Source organism: Neolamprologus brichardi, chromosome 5 (assembly GCF_056152115.1).
Source record: "Neolamprologus brichardi isolate AB-2024 chromosome 5, ASM5615211v1, whole genome shotgun sequence".
Classification (NCBI taxonomy): domain Eukaryota; kingdom Metazoa; phylum Chordata; class Actinopteri; order Cichliformes; family Cichlidae; genus Neolamprologus; species Neolamprologus brichardi.
Genome location: NC_142108.1, coordinates 8,037,412 through 8,045,526, shown reverse-complemented (window position 1 = coordinate 8,045,526; position 8,115 = coordinate 8,037,412).

Sequence of the window (8,115 nt, the reverse complement as noted above, 5' to 3'; positions counted from 1 at the left end):
AAAGGCAGGCAATATTTTTACAGTACAATGGTGTTCAAATCCCGTACACAATGAGTAGTTGGTTGGTTGATAGTCTCTCTGGCTGAGTTTCCCTGACATTAATTTAGTGTAGTCCTCGACTAATTTAATTTTTCAGTTCTTCCTGAGTATACGGAGTACAAAATATGGAACAGTGGTGAACCTTCCCACAAGTGGCCGGTCAACCAAAATTACCCCAAGAGAGCAGTGACAACTAACCCAAGAAGTCACAAAAGAACGAAAAACGCCAGAACAACATCCAAAGAACTGCAAGCCTCACTTGCCTCAGTCAAGGTTCATGACTCCACCATAAGAATGAGACTGGGCAAAAATGGCCAGAGGTCCAGGACGAAAACCACTCCTGAGCAAAAGGAACATAAACACTCATCTCAGTTTTGCCAGAAAACTTGATGATCCCCAAGACTTTTGGGTTGCTGTGGTAAATGGAACCATAAATTCTGCTGTCTACCAAACATCGTGAAGGTGAAAGTCCAGCCATCTGTTCGTGATTTGGGTTCTGCAGCAGGACAATGATCCAAAACACACCAGCAGGTTCACGTCTTTTTCATACAGGGCCATGTAGGTTTGAATTTTCTTTTCTCCTTAATAATAAACACTTTCAATTAGAAACAGCATTTTGTGTTTACTTGTGTTACCTTTGTCTAATGTTCATGTTTAACGATCTGAAACATTTAAGTTGACAAATGTGCAAAAAATGGGGGCAACCACTTTTTCACAGCGCTATGTGATGGGATTCCTGTGACAAGCTTGCGACCTGTCCAGGATGATTTTCACCCTCTGACAGCTGAGATAGACTGCAGCCCCCTCTGTGACCCTGAATTGGAAAAGGATAACAAAATAGATAAAATGATTATTAGTAAAATGATTATCCACCACAGTTTACACAAGTATAGCCATAATCGATTACTGTAATGTTGCCATGTTCTTAAATTTGAATTGAATCTTTCAGTATAACCTACTTGCCACCACACTAGTTGATGCTGTTCACTGGAGCACTGCATCAATGGCACTGGAGAGAGCCGCCCCTCATAGTGCACTAAAGTCTATTGAGAAACAAATTTCTATCCCAACAATCATCATCATACCTCAGTCAATTTACAAATGACTTGTTTAAATGTTTAAATTATACTTATGAATTGTACCAGCATGTTATCTCATGTTGAAACTGACCATAATAGTCCTATGATATAACGTTTGAACTGAATGCTAATAATCTGCAGCTGCTCCAGTGATATCCTGTTGTAAGAACTGACTGTATGATATATAAAAACTGACAGAATCACTTTATCATTTAAACAAGTTTTCCTGTCAAAGTTTGACTTGAAATCAGAACTGCAGACAGTTGAATGTAATTTGCCTCAAAGTCTCTTCTCCTTAGTGCTGCAGTCCATCAATATCTTCTAACTTTATCTTCTGGGATAACTTGAAAAACACGGTGCACCACTCAGCGCTATTGTAGCGGTGCACCGGCATATAGGTAGGCAAGTGAATCTGGTAGATTTAGGACTACTTCAGCCAATAACACAAACAACACAAATGGGCTTTAAACTTCAATATCTTTCTGATTCAGTAACAAAGCTAAATGACTTTTTTTGATGGACCGGACCTGTCTCTCACCCTATGAGGCTAGGATAGGCTTCAGCCACCATGTAACCCTGAACCATAGACAGTAAAAAACATAGATGTGTCTTCCAGGTCAGAACAATTAAGCCACTATTAGTGCCTTAAACCTGCAGAGTCTATCTGAAGGGCAACAGATAGCGATAGCTGTGGCCACAAAAAGTTTTCTGGTCAGAAAGCCACTTTATGGCAAAGTGGCTTTCTGTCTTGACCTGTGTAAACACTTGCATGCTGAGCTTATCAGCTCAGTCACTCATTTAGGGTAATATTGAATAAAAAATAAACCACACAAAGTCTTCAGCCAAAGAGTGGGTGGCTTCACAAACACATTGCTTTTCTTTTTTACAACCATGATGGCGACAGTAGAAACCTTCTGGAGGCTTCAAAACCACTGTGTGATGTCTAAATAGCTACAACCATCTTTTAATGCTGTTTATGCCCTGAACTAGATAAGAGGTTAAAAACAATGATAAATGAATGATTGGATGCCTGTTATTTTTGTTAATCACTTTTGTTAACAGTTAAACACTTTCATAACAGTAACATTTTTACAGAAACTTTTTAAAGCTGTGACTTGCTGGTTTTTAATTTTTATTATTTAATTTTACAGGAACATCAAAAGCATGACAGAAATTTGAGATAGAAACAGGTCCTGGTGATGTCTAGTAAGCAACATGGTAGTGGTAGAAGTTTTTCACAGTGAAAAGGACCTCATAAAGAAGCATCTGTCTACCCTATATTGCCAAAAGTATTCACTAAACCATCCATTGATCCCTGATCCGGTTTTCCAGTCACTTCCGTGTCCACAGGTGTATAAAATCAAGCAGCTAGGCATGCAGACTGCTTCTACTATCATTTGTGAAAGAATGGGTCACTCTCAGGAGCTCAGTGGATTCCAGTTTGGTACCATGATAGCATACCACCTGTGCAATAAGTCCAGTCATAAAATGTGCTAAATATTCCACAGTCAACTGTTAGTGGCAAAAAACAAACTGGAATGACAGCAACTCAGCCACAAACTGGGTGGCTATGTAAAATCACAGAGCAAGGTCGGGGAATGCTGAGGCACACAGTGCATAGAGTTCGGCAACTTTCTGCAGAGCAAATCACTACAGATCTCCAGACTTCATTTGGTCTTCAGATTAGCTCAAGAACACAGTGTGGAATGCTTCATGGATTTGTTTTCAATGACCAAGCAGCTGCATCCAAGCCTTACATCACTAAGCACGATGCAGTACGATGAGTCTGAGTTTAGTGCTTACCAAGAGAACGGTACTTGCCTGACTGCATTGTGCCAAATGTATAGTTTGGTGGAGGGGGGGATTATGGTGTGGGGTTATTTTTCAGGAGTTGGGCTCGGCCCCTTAGATTTAGTGAAAGGAACTCTTAATACTTCAGGATACCAAGATCTTTTGGACAATTTCATGCTCCCAACTTTGTGAGAACAGTTTGGGGATGGCCCATTCCTGTTCCAACATGACTGCATACCATTGTGCAAAGCAAGTTCCATAAAGACATGGATGTTTGGTGTGTAAGAATCTGACTAGCCTGCACAGAGTCTTGACTGCAATCCCAATAGAACGTCTTTGGGATGAATTAGAGGAGAGACCGTGAGCCAGGCCTTCTCATGTAGCATCAATGTGTGACCTCACAAATGTGCTTATGGAGGAATGGTCAGAAATTCCCAAATTCCCACACTCCTAAACTTTGTGAAAAGCCTTTCCAGAAGAGATGAAGCTGTTATAGCTGCAAAGGGGTGGGTGGACATCATATTAAACCCTATGGATTAAGAATGGGATGCCACTCAAGTTCATATTCTTATGAAGGCAGACAAATGAATACTTTTGGCAACATAGTGTAGTTATACATGGAACTACTTAACTTGAGTGTTAGGCAAACTTTGTACTAAACCGCTATTTAGCTTTTTCCCCCCTATTTTAAAAAAGTACAAACACATAGATTGTAATAAGTGAACATAATGTCGCACTAATTAGCTTTGTTGCTCATGCTAATTAGTCATGAGAAGCTGTTGTGCTAAAGGATGCTGCAGTGAAAGATGGGATGTTTTAAGAGGCTTTGACTTAAGGACCCAGAAAACATTTGATTTGTAGAACCACTACAACCCTAGGGCTTACTGAAACAAATCTTATTTACAAAAAATATATATTCCATGACTCCTAACTGTTCATGCATTCTAGCATTAGCCTCCTCGGGACATGTACCTGTACAATGACACTCATATCTATAATTCTCTCTAATATTATTTCCCTTGAAAAACTAAAAGTCCAGAAGCTAAAGGGCAGGTTCCAAGGAGCTATCTGATTTGGTGTGAAATACTAATCCTCCACATCAATCCAAACAAGTTCATCCATGACAGCAGAGCAGATAAATATGCAGACTTTACTATGAAGCCGTACCCTGAGGCTTAAGTGGAGGCAGCGCAGGTAACTGCAGTCTCAGCAAGAGGGAGTTATACCAGCGAAATACAATGTGTGTGTGAGGATGGATGAGTTTCTGTTTATACCGACCTTGGTGGCTTTGCAGCTTGATGTACGTCCCTACGTACACACACACAAACACACAGAGATGGTGAAATGATCCAGTGCAAACACACAGAGCTAGCACATGAAAAAGAAACGATATTTCCATGTGTCTGTGCCACCTGACCTTGTCGGCTCACCAGGACTCATTACAGAGGAAAGCAGCAGTGGAATGGGTGGCAATGAAAAGCAGACATGACCCTCAGATTGTTGGAGCCAACATGAAAGCACTCCACTCGTAGGAAGGGGGAGGGGGAGGAGAGGAAGGGGTTGGTACCGCAAGAGTGAGCAAAGGGAGCTGTCCACAAACTGGAATGGGAACTAGTCTAGTTTGCATAATTTAAGGTTAATGAGGAAACAACAGCAGATGAAACCACCCTCATTTTCCCCCCGTTTAGCTTTGCTGGACCTGGGTGATTTTCATTAAAAAGGCATTTGAAGCAGTGCTTTAATCTTCTTCCTCTTTGGGTCGTTCCCTTTAGGAGTCGCTACAGCGGATCACTTGCCTCCATTTCACACTAACATCCTCCATCACACCAACCCCCTGCATGTTCTCCTTCACTTCCATAAATTTTCTCTGTGGTCTTCTGTTTTCCTCCTGCCTGGCAGCTCCATATTCAACATCCTTTTCATAAAATATCTGCCTTCGCCCCTGTGCACATGCCCATACTGTCTCAACCTGCACTACTTGTCTGATGTATTCATTTCTAATCCAATGAAAATCTAAGCATCTTCAGCTCTGCCACCTACAGCTAAACCTGTCTTTTTGTCAGTGTCAAGATCTCCAAACATATATCTTAGCATGTCTCACCATCTCGTAAACCTTCCCGTTCACTCTTGTTGCTATCCTGTCAAAAACCACCCCTAAGACTAATCTCCACCCCCTCCACCCTGCCTGCACTTTGCCTTGGATGGTTAAACCTTGATATTTAATCGTATCCACCTTCTATCCACCATCCACACACAGGGCTCTAGACTAACTTTTTGACATGGGCGCACCGGTACGCCTAACTTAAAAAATTTAGGCGTACCGGCACAAAAGTTAGGCGCACTAAAAATTTTCAACCGCATCGCTTAACACCCCAGTTTTACATGTGCACTTTCTTTGGGGGGGAAGTCCATACAGACAATATTCATTTCTAAATTATTAACTAACAAACTTGTGCTTAAAGTGCTTTGTCAATATTGTAGAAAATGTTAAACTTAATCATCATCTCGGCCTCCTCTGATGACCTGTTTGCTGCTGTCTGTTGCTGAAAGGCAGTGGGGAGAAGGGACACTTGGGCAGTGCATTTATTGCAGCATATAATGTGTTTTCTGGATACACTGCTGCTTTTTCAGCGTTCAAAGATTGATGGCACTGTGTCAGAGCACTGGCTATGAATTTCAGACAGATCAGGCCTTAACTTAACAAAAAAGTTATCAATAGTTCTTTTCATCTTTTCTTATTACCCACAGCTACATCCACTTCTCTCAGGCCTAGGCTGCTCACTAGGGCTGGGTATCATCACTGATTTCTATAATCCATCCAATCCATGGACCCGACGCATCACAATCGCTAAGCTCCGACAGCGTGTCCGTGTTCAGGCCGTCAGGTGAGAAAGCCGAGAAAGACAAAGCTGATTCTGATGCGTCGGGTCCGCTCTATGTTTACGTCTTTGTGTGGAATCCGTTAATGAATTGATATCGCTTTATTCAAGCTACTCACCTCTCTCTTCCACCTGCACTTTCAACTGAACCACAGCCAATCAGAGAGGTCCCGCCCCTGACTATCTCTGATTGGTTTAGTCTACGATAGGGGCATAATGTGTGTCTGTTGTTGACCACATGGAGAGTTGCAGAGATTTTTTTTTTTGTTACCCGAACAGTTGGTGCACAGGTGCGACCAAATATAGTTTTTAGTCGCACCACTGAAAAATTTGGTCGCATTTGCGACCAAATTGGTCGCACTCTAGAGCCCTGACACATATATTCAGTCTTGCTTCTACTGACTTTCCCTCCTCTTGTCTCCAGTGCATACCTTTACCTGTCCAGGCTCTGTTCCACCTACTTCACATACTCTTTCTTGAACGTTACCCCTACTCTATTTCTCTCGTATCTACACCCTGGTAGAACAGGTTGAATCCACCTCTGATGCTGCTGGCTTTGCTTCCCTTCCTCCTGGTCTTCTGCACACAAAATATATTTACCTTATTTTTTCTCCATCACATCAGCCAACTCTCTCCCTTTACCAGTCAGTCAATTTTATATTTAATCCCAACAATTTAGTCCCAACTCTCAGTTTCAGATTCTTGCCTTTTCTTCTCTCTCGATACCTGCTAACACCCCATCCCCTTTTTCTCTTCCTTTGTCTTCAGCCAACAGGAAGAGAAGCATAGTTTCCACCTGCACCCTGTTGGCCAACATTACAGGAAGTGGTTGTCAACCCGGGTCCTGACCAATCTGGTATGGAAAACTAATGTTTTCCATGTTTGTGTTTTTTTTGCTGGTTGCCCTTTGCGATGCCACCCTCCCCATTTATCTGCGATTGGGACTGGCGCAAGGAAAATACTGGCTTGTGGCATCTCATGGCTGGGTTGAAGCAGTGCTTTAATGATCTGCATCGTCATCATATTTTTATTTTATTTAATATTTGATCACATACACAAATAAATATGGAAAACATAAATAAAGACAATACATTTTTGCTTGAAGACATTTCAACTCTCATCTGAGAAGCTTTGGATGAGAGGTGAAACGTCTTCAAGCAACTTAAAGAAGTCCAGACACTTTTCTTTCCAAGCTCCTTAGATTATGATGACCTGGATGAACCTTCACAGACACAATAAGTTTTTATCTACCAGAAAAGATTCAGTGATAGCAGATAAATAAAAAAAAGTTCCCTCTTAATTAAAAAAAAAGGCACAAATGTAACACAAGTAGCCCTTAATATAGCTTAAATACAAAATTAATAAATAGACTAATGATGAAATGATTATGTGCATTACTGGTAATTTACCAAATAGCAAGGATAGTGTGAAGCTGTGTGTTTCTTTGAATCCTGTGCTAAATACACAACCTTGACTTCTAATGAGTGTTTTGAGGCAGAGGCAGCCTTTGGCCCTCTATCTCTCAGTTATCCTTACAGGGGTAATTGAACAGAGGGACACATTGTTCTCCTTATCCCCAGCCACGTCCTCCCTACCCCTCCCATGTGTCTAATCACACCTCCATTTGCATGGAGAGCACTGGGAATCAGCCTCAATAACGGCGCACTGCCTTGAAAGATGAGTTTTTAATCTGGGAGAGGAGATGAGTTTTTGACCCGCACCTGTTTGTTTCCGTAGTTTCTTTTTCCCGTCGAACAAAAGTGACCCGCAGGTAAATTTGCAGAGGCAGGATAGCTGCTCGCCTCCCTAAGTACTGTCACTGTGCATTTATTAATATCTCCACATCTGACATGGCGGAGAAAATGGTTCTTGGCGATAAAGGGCACTTGTCGTGGTGGGTGAGACTGCCTAACAGGCAATCAGATGGGCTGACAGCGAGTGTCAGCCGGCGCGTGTGTGCATGTTTGTGTGCAGGCAATGAAGAGGGCTGCAGTCTACGGGAGAGGGGTGGGTATTTATTCTTCTCCCATTGCCCTCTATTGACCCATGTAATAGAGAATTTTACAAGGGGAAGTGTTTGAAATATTCTTTGGATGTAGGTAATGTGTTCATCTAGGGAAAGTAGGCTCCGCTTTCTTTCCTAAACTACGTCTGTTTCTCACACACATTGTTGCACATGATTTGCAAATTCACAGGAGGAAATATCCTGACCTTTTTTCAAAGGTTTTGATTGATTGAAAGATGACTAATATACTGAGTAGTATATTGATGTCTTGGTGTTTTAATTTTTGTGGCACAGATGCCAGGTGCTAGAAATATCCCTTGGA